This window comes from Delphinapterus leucas, chromosome 1 (genome assembly GCF_059928025.1).
Source record: "Delphinapterus leucas isolate spDelLeu-1000000601 "Yukka" chromosome 1, BTC_Dleu_Yukka2, whole genome shotgun sequence".
Classification (NCBI taxonomy): domain Eukaryota; kingdom Metazoa; phylum Chordata; class Mammalia; order Artiodactyla; family Monodontidae; genus Delphinapterus; species Delphinapterus leucas.
The window spans coordinates 84,181,282-84,193,450 of NC_143129.1; positions in this window are offsets into that span (position 1 = coordinate 84,181,282).

A 12,169-nucleotide genomic window follows, 5' to 3' on the forward strand; every position below is an offset into this window, starting at 1 on the left:
AGGAGTGATGTCCTTGAGTGAGAAGAGGTGAGACCCAATGCACGAGTGGAGGGGTTGGTCCAGATAGGAGCATGGACAGTCCACGCATTGGAACACGCAGAGGCACAGTATATGTACAGAAGCGGTGGGGAGAGCACATGGAAGATCTTTTCTGTTTTTGTTGTTTATGTGAAGTAAGAAACAAAGTCATCAGATGAGCTTGAGGAGGGGGAGTGGGGTTAGAGGTTTCAGGAGGGAAAGGTGTGAAATAATTGTCTGGGGAAGTGGGAGAGTGAATTGACTGGAGAAAAGTGCCAAACAGCAGCAAGGGACACTGAGGTTTATGGTTGCGAGACCAGTCCACATTAGTGTGTGCTGGGTGCAAGTGAGGAATAGTTAGAGAACTGGATTCTACCAGGTTGGATACTTCCGGATGAATACAATAAATAGTGGTTATGCTAGCCACATTCCCAGTGTCTGGAATGGAGGTGAACGAGTCAGAAAATGTCCTTGCTCTTACAGAGCTTAGATCCTGTGTTGGAGACAGACAAAATGGTGGTGGCGGTGGGGAGGCAGTGTACAAGTGAGTTATCAGGTAGTATTAGTGCTAATAAGATGGTAAAAAAAAAAAAAAGAAAGGGTAATAGATTCAGAGCAGGACTGGGGAGCAGCTCTGTATTGGATGGGTTGAAGAACATGTCACTAACAAAATGACGTTTGAGCTAAGATCTGAATGATAAGAAGCCAGCTCTGTGAAATCAGGAAGGAGCGTGTTCAAGGCAGAGAGACCACAAGGGTGAAAACACTGAGGCAGGCTTAGCAAGGGAGTAATAGATTCTTTTAAATGGTGAGGGTACACTTGAGAGGACCGATGTAGGGCTGAGGGAAAGAGGAACACTGAGACTGACGCCCAGGGGTTTCTGCCTCAGGCAACTGGATGGATGTTGACGCCACCACTGAGACAGAGAATATAGGAGATAAAAGCTGGGTTGAGGAAGAGAAGATAATTTCACTTTTAGATATGTTGAAAATTCAACTGTACCTAGAAGATTACCTGGCACATAATAAATATTGCTGAATGTTTGAATGAGGTATCTGTAGAACAATTCTAAAATCCAGGACCTATGATTGTGATAACCTTGAGGTACAGAGAGGATATTTCACAAATGGGTAAACAAAGGAGCAGTGAGTTTAGGCAACTTGTCCAATGTTTTCCAGTGAATCACTGTTAACTTCCAGAATAAAGTATAACCCCAAGTCCTGTTTCATTCATTGCTCAGGTTATATAAGCATGATGTTCATATTAATTCTTTGATTACACCACAGAGAAGGTACACCCTCTGCCAACGGCAACCTGATAAGATTAATAGTATCCAAACCATGTCAGTGATGGGCTTTGGCATATGCCAACCCTACCAAAACATGCATGATCGAGCACAGGTTAGTGGACAAGTTGTGTTTGCTGTCCGTTATGTCCCTGCTCTGTTGGGTCACAGCAGGACACTAGCTGGAAGCATCTAGTGAGTCAGATATGGAGCTTGAGTAAAAGTTGTGCCCATGGGTGAAAATTTGTACAGACTTCTTCTTGAGTACATGGACTTAGACTTTTGGGCTCATGTTAGGATTATGTCAGTGTCCTAGGATAGAAAATCACTGCACTAGGATGAAAGAGGCTACAATCTTAAGAGTTCTCCCAACTCCATCCCCCCAAACTGCTCAAAATTGTCATGCACAATTAATACCCATAATCAAAGAGTTTTAACAATAAGAGAGTGCTTCTGGAAGGCCTATGATACACAATAATTTATACTGAGGATAAAATAGCTATCCTATAATGGTGTTGTTAAAATTAAATGAAATAATTTTTTACAACGAAATAAACAAAATTGGAAAGTCCAGGGTATTGTGAAGGAACAAAACAGTTAAGTTGGGAATGAGCCTGGTGATCACCTAAGTATCTACATCTTTCCAGTGGAGACACAAGAAATCAGGAATTATCTCTCATTGTTGAGGTCCCATTGTAACCTCATTTGCTCGGGGAATCCACAGGCAAATGTTCCATAGTGTTTTTCTCATATGTGTGGCCCATAGATACGGATTCTGAAGGTAAATAGAAAACACACACTCACACATAGAGTGTGGGATGTCTACTCAATGGTGGGGTCGTGGGGTCGTGGATGGCCAGTTTTGGTAGATGTTATTACTGTTCCCAACTATTCACTTTCTCCCCTGTAAGATGATTGTACATCCAGCCCTTAACTAATGACTTCAGTGCCTCCCAATAGGCCGGGTCCATATGATTTGCTTTGGTCAGTGGAATGCAAGTGGATGTGATGTACGCAATGTGAGCTAAAGCTTTAACTGTGCTTGCTTAGATTGTCCCTACCCTTTGCCAAGAGAGCTACAGAAACCAAACAGGGGCTGTGCTGGTTAAACTCTTTGCTAATCTTTCCATGTCAGTACAATAAATTCACCTCATTCAAAATAAATTTTAAAAAATATACATATATATATATATATATATATATATATATAGGTCTATAGTATGGTGTCCCGTAATAGAGTCCTTCCCCATCTTGATGAACATTTATGAAGTTATTTCAAATTTTTCACTATTAATGCCACCTGATAACTTGAACTAATTGTGCCAGGCCATGTGCTGAGCACTTTACACGTATTATTTTCTTTGTTCCTCACAACAATGTACAGGGTAGGTAATATTCTATTCCTCATTTTACAGATGAGAAAACTGAGCCACAAAAATATGAAGTTGCCTGAGGTCAGAAAAGTAGTTGAGGGTAGAGTCCACATAGTCCAGCTCCAGCACCTAAGCTATACCCCAAACAATGCTACAATAAACATCTTTGTTTATACACATGTGTAACTATTTCTGTAGGAAATCCTGGAAGGGAATTGGTGGTAAAAGGAACTCACAGTTTTGATAAACTTGTTCCACATGAACGCTTAATCAATTTATCTTCCACCCACAGTAGATGAGCATGCCCACTTCCATCACTTTTCCAATTCTGAATATGACCAATCTTTTTGTTTTGTTTTCCAATCTGATGAGGAAAATAGATATAATATTACCTAAAGTTTCTTTGGTTACATGTCTGATTGAAGATCATTTTATAAACGAATTGGCCATTTTTAGTTCCTTCTATTTGAATGGACTGTTCATATCATTTGCTTATTTTTCTATTGTCTTTTTTTAATAGCTGTGTGAAGCTCTTCACACATTTTGAATTTTAATGTTTTGTTGAATTCCTTATTTTGTATTATTTATATACAGAAGTTTTGAATTTGCATGTGTAAGACTTCTCCTTCACTGTTCTTGGATTTTAGACTCTTACTTATTATAAATGCCTTCCTTTTCTCCAAGACTATACAAATATTTTCTTATATTTTCTCCTAGTAGTTCTCTAGTTTTGTTTTTTATATCTATCTCTGGAATTTGATACAATACAGAGTCAGGACTTAACTTTACCTTTTTCCCCAAATAGATAACAAACATTATTTATTGATAATTCATCCTTTTTTACAATGATTAAAAAGTAGCATCTTTATTACAAACTAAATTCCTTTATGTACACGAGGCTATCTTTTTACACAACTATACCACACTTTCAATCACTATACTGCTACTTTGTTTTTAAATATTTCTTTTCAATGTTTGTCTTTCTTTTAATTTTTTAAACACATTTTCTTTTCCAGTATTCAATACAAATTTGAGAAACAACTCATCAAGGTCCATAAAAATTCAACTGAAATTTTGATTGGATTGCCTTGACATTACCAATTAATGTTGGGAGACTGTCAAACTTAATAATTTGTACAATACTAAGATTCCCTATCTGGGAACAAGATATTTATTGAAGTCATATTCTATGTCTTTTAGTCAGGTTTTATTGTTTTCTTCAAATAGGTCTTGCATATTACTTTTTTGTTTATTCTTAGGAAGTGTTTAGTTTTTCCTGCTATTGTTTTTCTGGTGTTTTTGTTTGTTTGTTTGTTTGTATAATTTTTATTTGAGCTGCTACTTTTTCCATTGCACCTGCAAAGATAGGGGCTCATTTTTTTTTTCTTTTTTGGCTGTACTGCATGGCTTCTGGGATTTTAGTTCCCCAGCCAGGGATCAAACCCAGGCCCTCAGCAGTGAGAGTGTGGAGTCATAACCACTGGACCACCAGGGAATTCCAGGGACTCGTTTTTTTTTTTTTTTCTGGCTGTGTTGGGTCTTCATTGCTGCACACAGGCTTTATCTAGTTGCAGCGAGCGGGGGCTACTCTTCGTTGTGGTGCGCAGGCTTCTCATTGTGGTGGCTTCCCTTTTTGCAGAGCATGGGCTCTAGGCACACGGGCTTCAGTAGTTGTGGCATGCGGGCTCAGTAGTTGTGGCTCAAAGGGTCTAGAGCACAGGCTCAGTAGTTGTGGCACACAGGCTTAGCTGCTCCGAAGCACGTGGGATCTTCCTGGACCAGGGCTCGAACCCGTGTCCCCTGCATTGGCAGGCGGATTCTTAACCACTGTGCCACAAGGGAAGCCCCCTTTCCTGCTATTGTTAATGGGATCTTTTATTCTCTTACTTTTTTATTGATATATAGGAAAAAACGTCAATTTGTGTATGTTGATCTTATATTCTGCCCCTTCATTGAACTGTCTTTTTAGTACAAATAGTTACTCAGTTGATTCTTCTAGATTTTAAAAATTTCCACTTATAAAAAATATTACTGCATGTTACTGTGACCTTTAGTAAATGGCTTAAAAGGTAAAATGAATGTGTTTCCAGAGTAAGAATGAGTCAGTAATGCCTAACAGAACCATAGATAACCATTAAAATATACTGGCATATATGGGGCCAGGGAGCATAAATAGCAACTATCTTATTTTACTGCACTACCAGCCATAAAATTGTAGGCTATGCGGACTTTCAGTTTGACCCAAGATGATGAGTCTAAACTCTCATGTTACCGAACCCACGTCCGACTGCTCACCGTTCAAAAGCCAATTCTCGAGAGACAAGTGTTGGTAGGAAAGGAAAGGTTGCTTTATTTCAGAGCCCGGCAACCAGGGGAGAGGGTGGGCTCCTGTCGGAGAACCAACTCCCGACTGCTGCTCAGGGGAAGGGGCTTTTAAAGGGGAGTTTCAGGGCTGTATAGGCAGAGGGAGGGAGCAGAACAGCACAGCCAGCTCTGACAGTCATCTTGAAACCGGTAATGTGGTGGTCTGATCAGTGTCACCTTGGTTGTTTTAAGTACAGTTAATCTTTAGTTCCAGAGTTTGCTCCCACTTCTTTGAGGCCAGTTCTCGGAACTGTGGCAGCTTATGTCATGGCTTCAATTTGGTCATCGTGTAGTCATCCTCCTCCACCTGGTGGAGGCTTTGGTATCTGCAAAACAGCTCACAGGACATGGCTCAGAATATTGTCTATAGCCCTTAAGGAGGAACTAAAGGTCCTTGACTGTGCTTAATGATTAAACTATTATTATTTGGTCTCCTTTGACTGTTTTCCTTGGTTTCTGCATTTCCTCACTTCTCTGATCAAACCTATTCTTTGGCTAAAGATTTTCCACAGACAAAAGGCAGGCTGAGGACAGGGGGTGGGGCAAGGACCATAAGATCCTGCTCTGTTTCACTAATATAGCTCAACTTATTTATCTATTAAGTATTTTAAAGTTTACACACAGCAAATTCACTCTTTTTCTTTTTTTTTGGTTTACTGCTTTATGAGTTTTAATAATGCAGAGATCCTTATAACCACCACCACAAGAAAGAAAGAGAACAATTCTAACACTCCTTAATCAGTCTCTCAACCCACCCCTAATCCCCAGAAACCATTGATCTGTTTGCCATTACTACAGTTTTATCTTTTCCCGAATGTCATATAAATGGAAATATACATTATGTTACATTTTGAGACTGGCTTCTTCCACTTAGCATAATGTATTTCAGATTCATCCATGTTGTTTGTGTATTAATAGCTTACTCCTTTTTACCGATGAGTAGCACTCTGTTGTATGAATACACCACGGTTGTCTATCTATTCATCTGTTGAAGGTCATTTTGGGTTGTTTTCAGTTTTTGACAGTTACAAATAGTACTGCTATGAACCTTTATGTACAAGTTTTTGTGTGGACATGTGTTTTCATTTCTCTAGACTAAATACATAAAAGTAGGATTGCTGGGTCGCATAGGTATTTGTTTAACTTTATTAGAAACTATCAACATGTTTTCCAGGATGATTATTCCATTTTGCATTCTTACAAGCAATGTAGGAGAGTTCCAGTTGCTATAGATCCTTACCAGCACTGGGTATTGTCATTATTTTTTATTTTAGCCATTCTAATAGGTGTGCAAGAGTTTCCCATTTGGTTTTCATTTTCATTTCCATAATGACTAATGGGTTCATCATGTGTTTTTTGCCATCCATATATCTCCTCTGGTGAAGTGTCTGTTCAAATCTTTTGCCCACTTTTTTTTTTTTTTTTTTTTTTTGCGGTATGTGGGCCTCTCACTGTTGTGGCCTCTCCCGTTGCAGAGCGCAGGCTCCGGATGCACAGGCTCAGCGACCATGGCTCACGGGCCCATCCGCTCCACGGCATGTGGGATCTTCCCGGACCGGGTCACGAACCCATGTCCCCTGCATCGGCAGGCGGACTCTCAACCACTGCGCCACCAGGGAAGCCCATTGCCCACTTTTTTTAAATTGTATTTTTTTTCAAGCTTTAAGAGTTCTTTATATATTCTAGGTAAACGTTCTTTGTCAGCTGTATGATTAGTAAACTTTTCTCCCAGCCCATGGCTTATCTTTTCATTCTCTTAATGTCTTTTTTTTTTTTTTTTTTTGCGGTATGTGAGCCTCTCACTGTTGTGGCCTCTCCCGTTGCGGAGCACAGGCTCCGGACGCGCAGGCTCAGCGGCCATGGCTCACGGGCCAGGCCACTCCACGGAATGTGGGATCTTCCCAGACCGGGGCACGAACCCGTGTCCCCTGCATTGGCAGGCGGACTCTCAACCACTGCACCACCAGGGAAACCTTCTCTTAATGTCTTTTGAGGAGAAAAAGTTTTAAGTTTCAACAAAGTCTAATTTATAAATTTGCTCTTCTATGGATTATGCTTTGGGTTTTGTATTAAGAAATTTTTGCCCCACCCAAAGTCATGAAAATTTTCTCCTATAATTTCTTCCAAGAGTTTTATAGTTTTACATTTTACACTTAGGTCTATTGTCATTTTAAATTCATTTTCTATGTGGTGTGAGATACAGGTCAAGGTTCACTTTTTTTTTGCATACGGATGTCTATTTTTTCCAGGATCATTTGTGCAAAAGACTGTCCTTTCTCCATTGAATTGCTTCTGTACCATCATTAAAAATCAATAGACTGAATTTGTGAAGGTCTATTTCTGGAGTCTATTCTGTTCTACTGATCTATGTATCTATCCTTTCACCAATACCACCATCTTCTTTACTGTAGCTTTATGATATATCTTAATGTGTAATGTGTCTTCCAACTGTGTTCTTGTTTTTCAAAATTGTTTTAGATACTTCAGTTTCTTCACATTTCCATATGAACTTTAGAATTATCTTTTCTATATTTGCAAAGAATTCTGCTGGGATTTTAATAGGGATTACATTAAATCTTTATATCAACTTAGGGAGAATTGACATCTTAACTATATTGAATTTTTCAATCAATGAAAAGGGTATGTCTCACCATTCATTTAGGTCTTCTCTGCTTTATTTCATCAACATTTTTTGATTTTCAAAATAAAGATCCTGCATGTCCTATTATAATTATACCTAGTGCTTCATTTATGAAGATCTATTGGTACCGTTTTTAACTTTTGGATTCCAATTGTTTATTACAAATAAATAGAAATGCAAGTTGATTTTTGTATGTTGACCTTTTTTATACTGTGACCTCGCTAATCACTTGTAAGTTCTAGTAGCTTTTTGTGTAGATTCCTTGGAATCCTCTACATGGACAAATGTGTTCTCTGCAAGTAGGGACATTTCTTCCTTTCAGTTTAAATACCTCTCATTCTTTTTCTTTTAAAAAAAAATTATTTATTTATTTATTTATCTATCTATCTATTTATTTATTTGGCTGTTCCGGGTCTCAGCCGTGGCACACGGGATCCTTGTTGCAGCATGAGGGATCTTCAGTTGCAGCATGCGGGATCTTCGTTGCCACATGTGGGATCTTTAGTTGAGGCACGCGGGATCCAGTACCCTGACCAGGGATCGAACCCGGGCCCCCTGCATTGGGAGCACAGAGCCACAAACACTGGACCACCAGGAAGTCCCAGTTCTTTTTCTTATTATACCATCTAAGATTTCTAGTACATTTATGTCTATAAATTGGAATTAGTATTTTGTAGAATATGAAGTAAGAATCAAGCTTTGTGGGTTTTTTTCCACCCAGCACCATTTATTGATAAGCTATTTTTCCAAGTGCTTTGCAGTGACAGCTTCATCATAAGTCAAATGTCTTTGTGTGCATGAACCAGTTTCTGGATTCTCTGTGGTGCCTTATTTCACCTACTTGACTATTCTTACACCAACACAACACAGTTGTAGCTTAGTACAGCAAGTCTTCCACCTTGTTTTTTTTTAAAAAAGAGAATTATTGAAAAAAATTTTTTTGATTCCATTTTTTTAGACTTTTTTTTTTATTTCAGAGCAGCTTTAGCTTCAAAGTTAAATTGATGGGAGGTACAGAGACTTCCCATGTACTCCCAGCCCCACACAGGCATAGCCTACCACATCATCAGCATCCCCCACCAGAGTGTTACATTTCTTACAATCAAAGAACCTACACTGACACATCATTATCTCCCAAAGTCCATACTTTACATTAGGGCTCACTCTTGGTGTTGTATATTCTATGGGCTTGAACAAATATAATATAATAACATAAATCCACCATTATATTATCATACAGAGTATTTTCACTGCCCTAAAAATCCTCTTTGCTTCACCGATTCATCCCTCCCTCCCCTCAAATCCCTGGCAACCAGTGATCATTTTACTGTCTTCATAGTTTTGCCTTTCCCAGAATGTTATATAATCAGAATCATATACTTTGTAGCTGTATTAGTCAGGGTTCCCCAGAGAAACAGAACTAATAGGATATATATATACACATAGATAGATAGGTAGGTAGGTAGGTAGGTAGATAGATAGTAAGAGACTTATTATGAGGGATTTGTTCACTGATTATGGAATCTGAGAAATCTCCTGATCTGCCATATGCAAGCTGGAGCACAGGAAAGCCAGTGGTGTAGTTCCAATCCCAGTTTGAAAGCCTGAGAACCAGGGAAGCCAATGGTTTAAGTCATAGTCCAGTCCAAAAGCCCAAGAACCAGGAGCGACCATATGTGAGGGCAAGAGAAGATGGATGTCCTAGCTCAAGTAGAGAGAAAATTTGTCCTTCCCTCCCCTTTTCGTTTTATTCAGGACGTTAACGGATTGGGTAATGCCCACCCACAAGGGTAAAGAGTGATCTTCTTTACTCAGTCTGCCAATCCAAATGCTAATCTCGTCTAGAAACACCCTCGAAGACACACTCAGAAATAATGTTTTACCAGCTATCTGGGCATACCTTAGCCCAGTCAAGTTGACACTTAAAATTAACCATCACAGGTGCAGGTCCCCTCCCTATTCTTTTGTCTCTGTTTTTTCTTTTTTCTTTTGCCCTACCCAGGTACGTGGAGAGTTTCTTGCCTTTTGGGAGGTCTGAGGTCTTCTGCCAGTGTTCAGTGGGTGTTCTATAGGAGCAGTTCCACGTGTAGATGTATTTCTGATGTATCTGTGGGGAGGAAGGTGATCTCCACGTCTTACTCTTCCGCCATGTTCCTCTAAGTGTCCATCATCGGATGAATGGATAAAGAAGATGTGGCACATATATACAATGGAATATTACTCATCCATAAAAAGAAATGAAATTGAGTTATTTGTAGTGAGGTGGATGGACCTAGAGTCTGTCATACAGAATGAAGTTAAGTCAGAAAGAGAAAAACAAATACTGTATGCTAACACATATATATGGAATTTAAGGGGAAAAAAAAGTCATGAAGATCCTAGGGGTAAGACGGGAATAAAGACACAGACCTACTAGAGAATGGACTTGAGGATATGGGGAGGGGGAAGGGTAAGCTGTGACAAAGTGAGAGAGTGGCATGGACATATATACACTACCAAATGTAAAATAGATAGCTAGTGGGAAGCAGCCGCATAGCACAGGGAGATCAGCTCGGTGCTTTGTGACCATCTAGAGGGGTGGGATAGGGAGGGTGGGAGGGAGGGAGACGCAAGAGGGAAGAGATATGGCAACATATGTATATGTATAACTGATTCACTATGTTATAAAGCAGAAACTAACACACCATTGTAAAGCAATTATACTCCAATAAAGATGTAAAAAAAAATTAACCATCACAGTAGCCTTTTCATTTTAGTTTCTTTCGCTTAGTAACATGCATTTAAGTTTCCTCCATGTCTTTTTATGGCTTGGTAGTTCATTTCTTCTTAACACTGAATAATATTCTGCTGTCCAGATGTACCACAGTTTATTTATCCATTTGCCTACTGAAAGACATCCAAGTTGCTTCCAAGTTTTGGCAATTGCAAATAAAGCTGCTATAGAGACTTCCCTGGTGGCCCAGTGGTTAAGACTCCATGCTCCCAAGGCAGGGGGCCAGGGTTTGATCCTTGGTCAAGGAACTAAGGTCCCACATACTGCAACAAAGCCCACGCACCACAACTACTGAGCCTGCACACTCTAGAACCTGCATGCCGCAACTACAGAAGCCCACATGCCGCAACAAAGAGCCCACGTGCTGCAACGAAGACAGCGCAGCCAAAATAAATAAATAAATAATTTAAAAATGAAAAACAAACAAATAAAGCTGCTATAAACATCTGTATCAACAAAAGACTCCAAAGAGCCAAAACAACCTTGAGAAAAAAGAACAAAGCTGGAGGCATTACACGTCCTGATTTCAAACTACATTAAAAACCTATACTAATCAAAGCTGTACGATACAAGCATAAAAAACAGACACATAGACCAATGGAAGAGAGTGGACAGTCCAGAAATAAATGCAAACATAAACAGTTAGCTATTCTTTGGCATGGGTGCAAGAATATAAAATGGGAAAAGGATAGTATCTTCAATAAATGGTGTTGGGAAAACTAGATATCCACATTGTAAAAGAATGAAATTAGGCCCCTATTATACCACTCACAAAACTAACTTGAAATGGATTCAAGACTGAAATGTAAGACCAGAAACTATAAAACTCTTTGAAAAAAACATAGGGAAAATCTCCTTGACATTGGTGTTGGCAATGATTTTTTTAGATCATCCAAAATCGCAAGCAACAAAAGCAAAAATAAACAACTGGGACTACATCAAACCAAAAAGCTTCTGTACAGCAAAGGAAACAATCAAGGAAATGAGAAGACAACCTACAGAATGGGAGAAAATATTTGCAAATCATATATCTGATAAGGGGTTGATATCTAAAATATATAAGAAACTTATGTAACTCAATAGGAAGAAAACAAATAATCCAATTAAAAATGGACAAAGGATGTGAATAGATATCTTTCCAAAGAAAATATACAAATGGCCAACAGATAGGTAAAAAAGGTGCTCAACATCAATAATTATCAGGGAAATGCAAATCAAAACTATGATGAGATATCACCCCATACCTGCTAGAATGGCTGTTATCATAAGAAATATATGTAAGAAATAACAAATGTTGGCAAGAATGTGGCATAAAGAGAACTCTTGTACATTGTTGGTGGGAATGTAATTTCATACCGCTATTATGGAAAACAGTATGGAGGTTCCTCAAGAAATTAAAAATAGAACTGTGATAAGATCCAGAAATCCCACTTCTGGGTATGTACCTGAAGGAAGCAAAATCAGTATCTGGAAGAGATATGTGCACTTCCATATTCATTACAGCATTATTCATGATAGTCAAGATATGAAAACAGCCTAAGTGTCCACCAAAAGATGAATGGATAATGAAACTATGTTATATAGACATACAATAGAATATTATTCAGCCATAAAAAGGGAATCCTGTCATTTGTGACAACATAAGTGAACTTAGAAGGCATTATGCTAGGTGAAATAAACCAGAAGAGAAAGATAAGTACTGTATGCTAACACA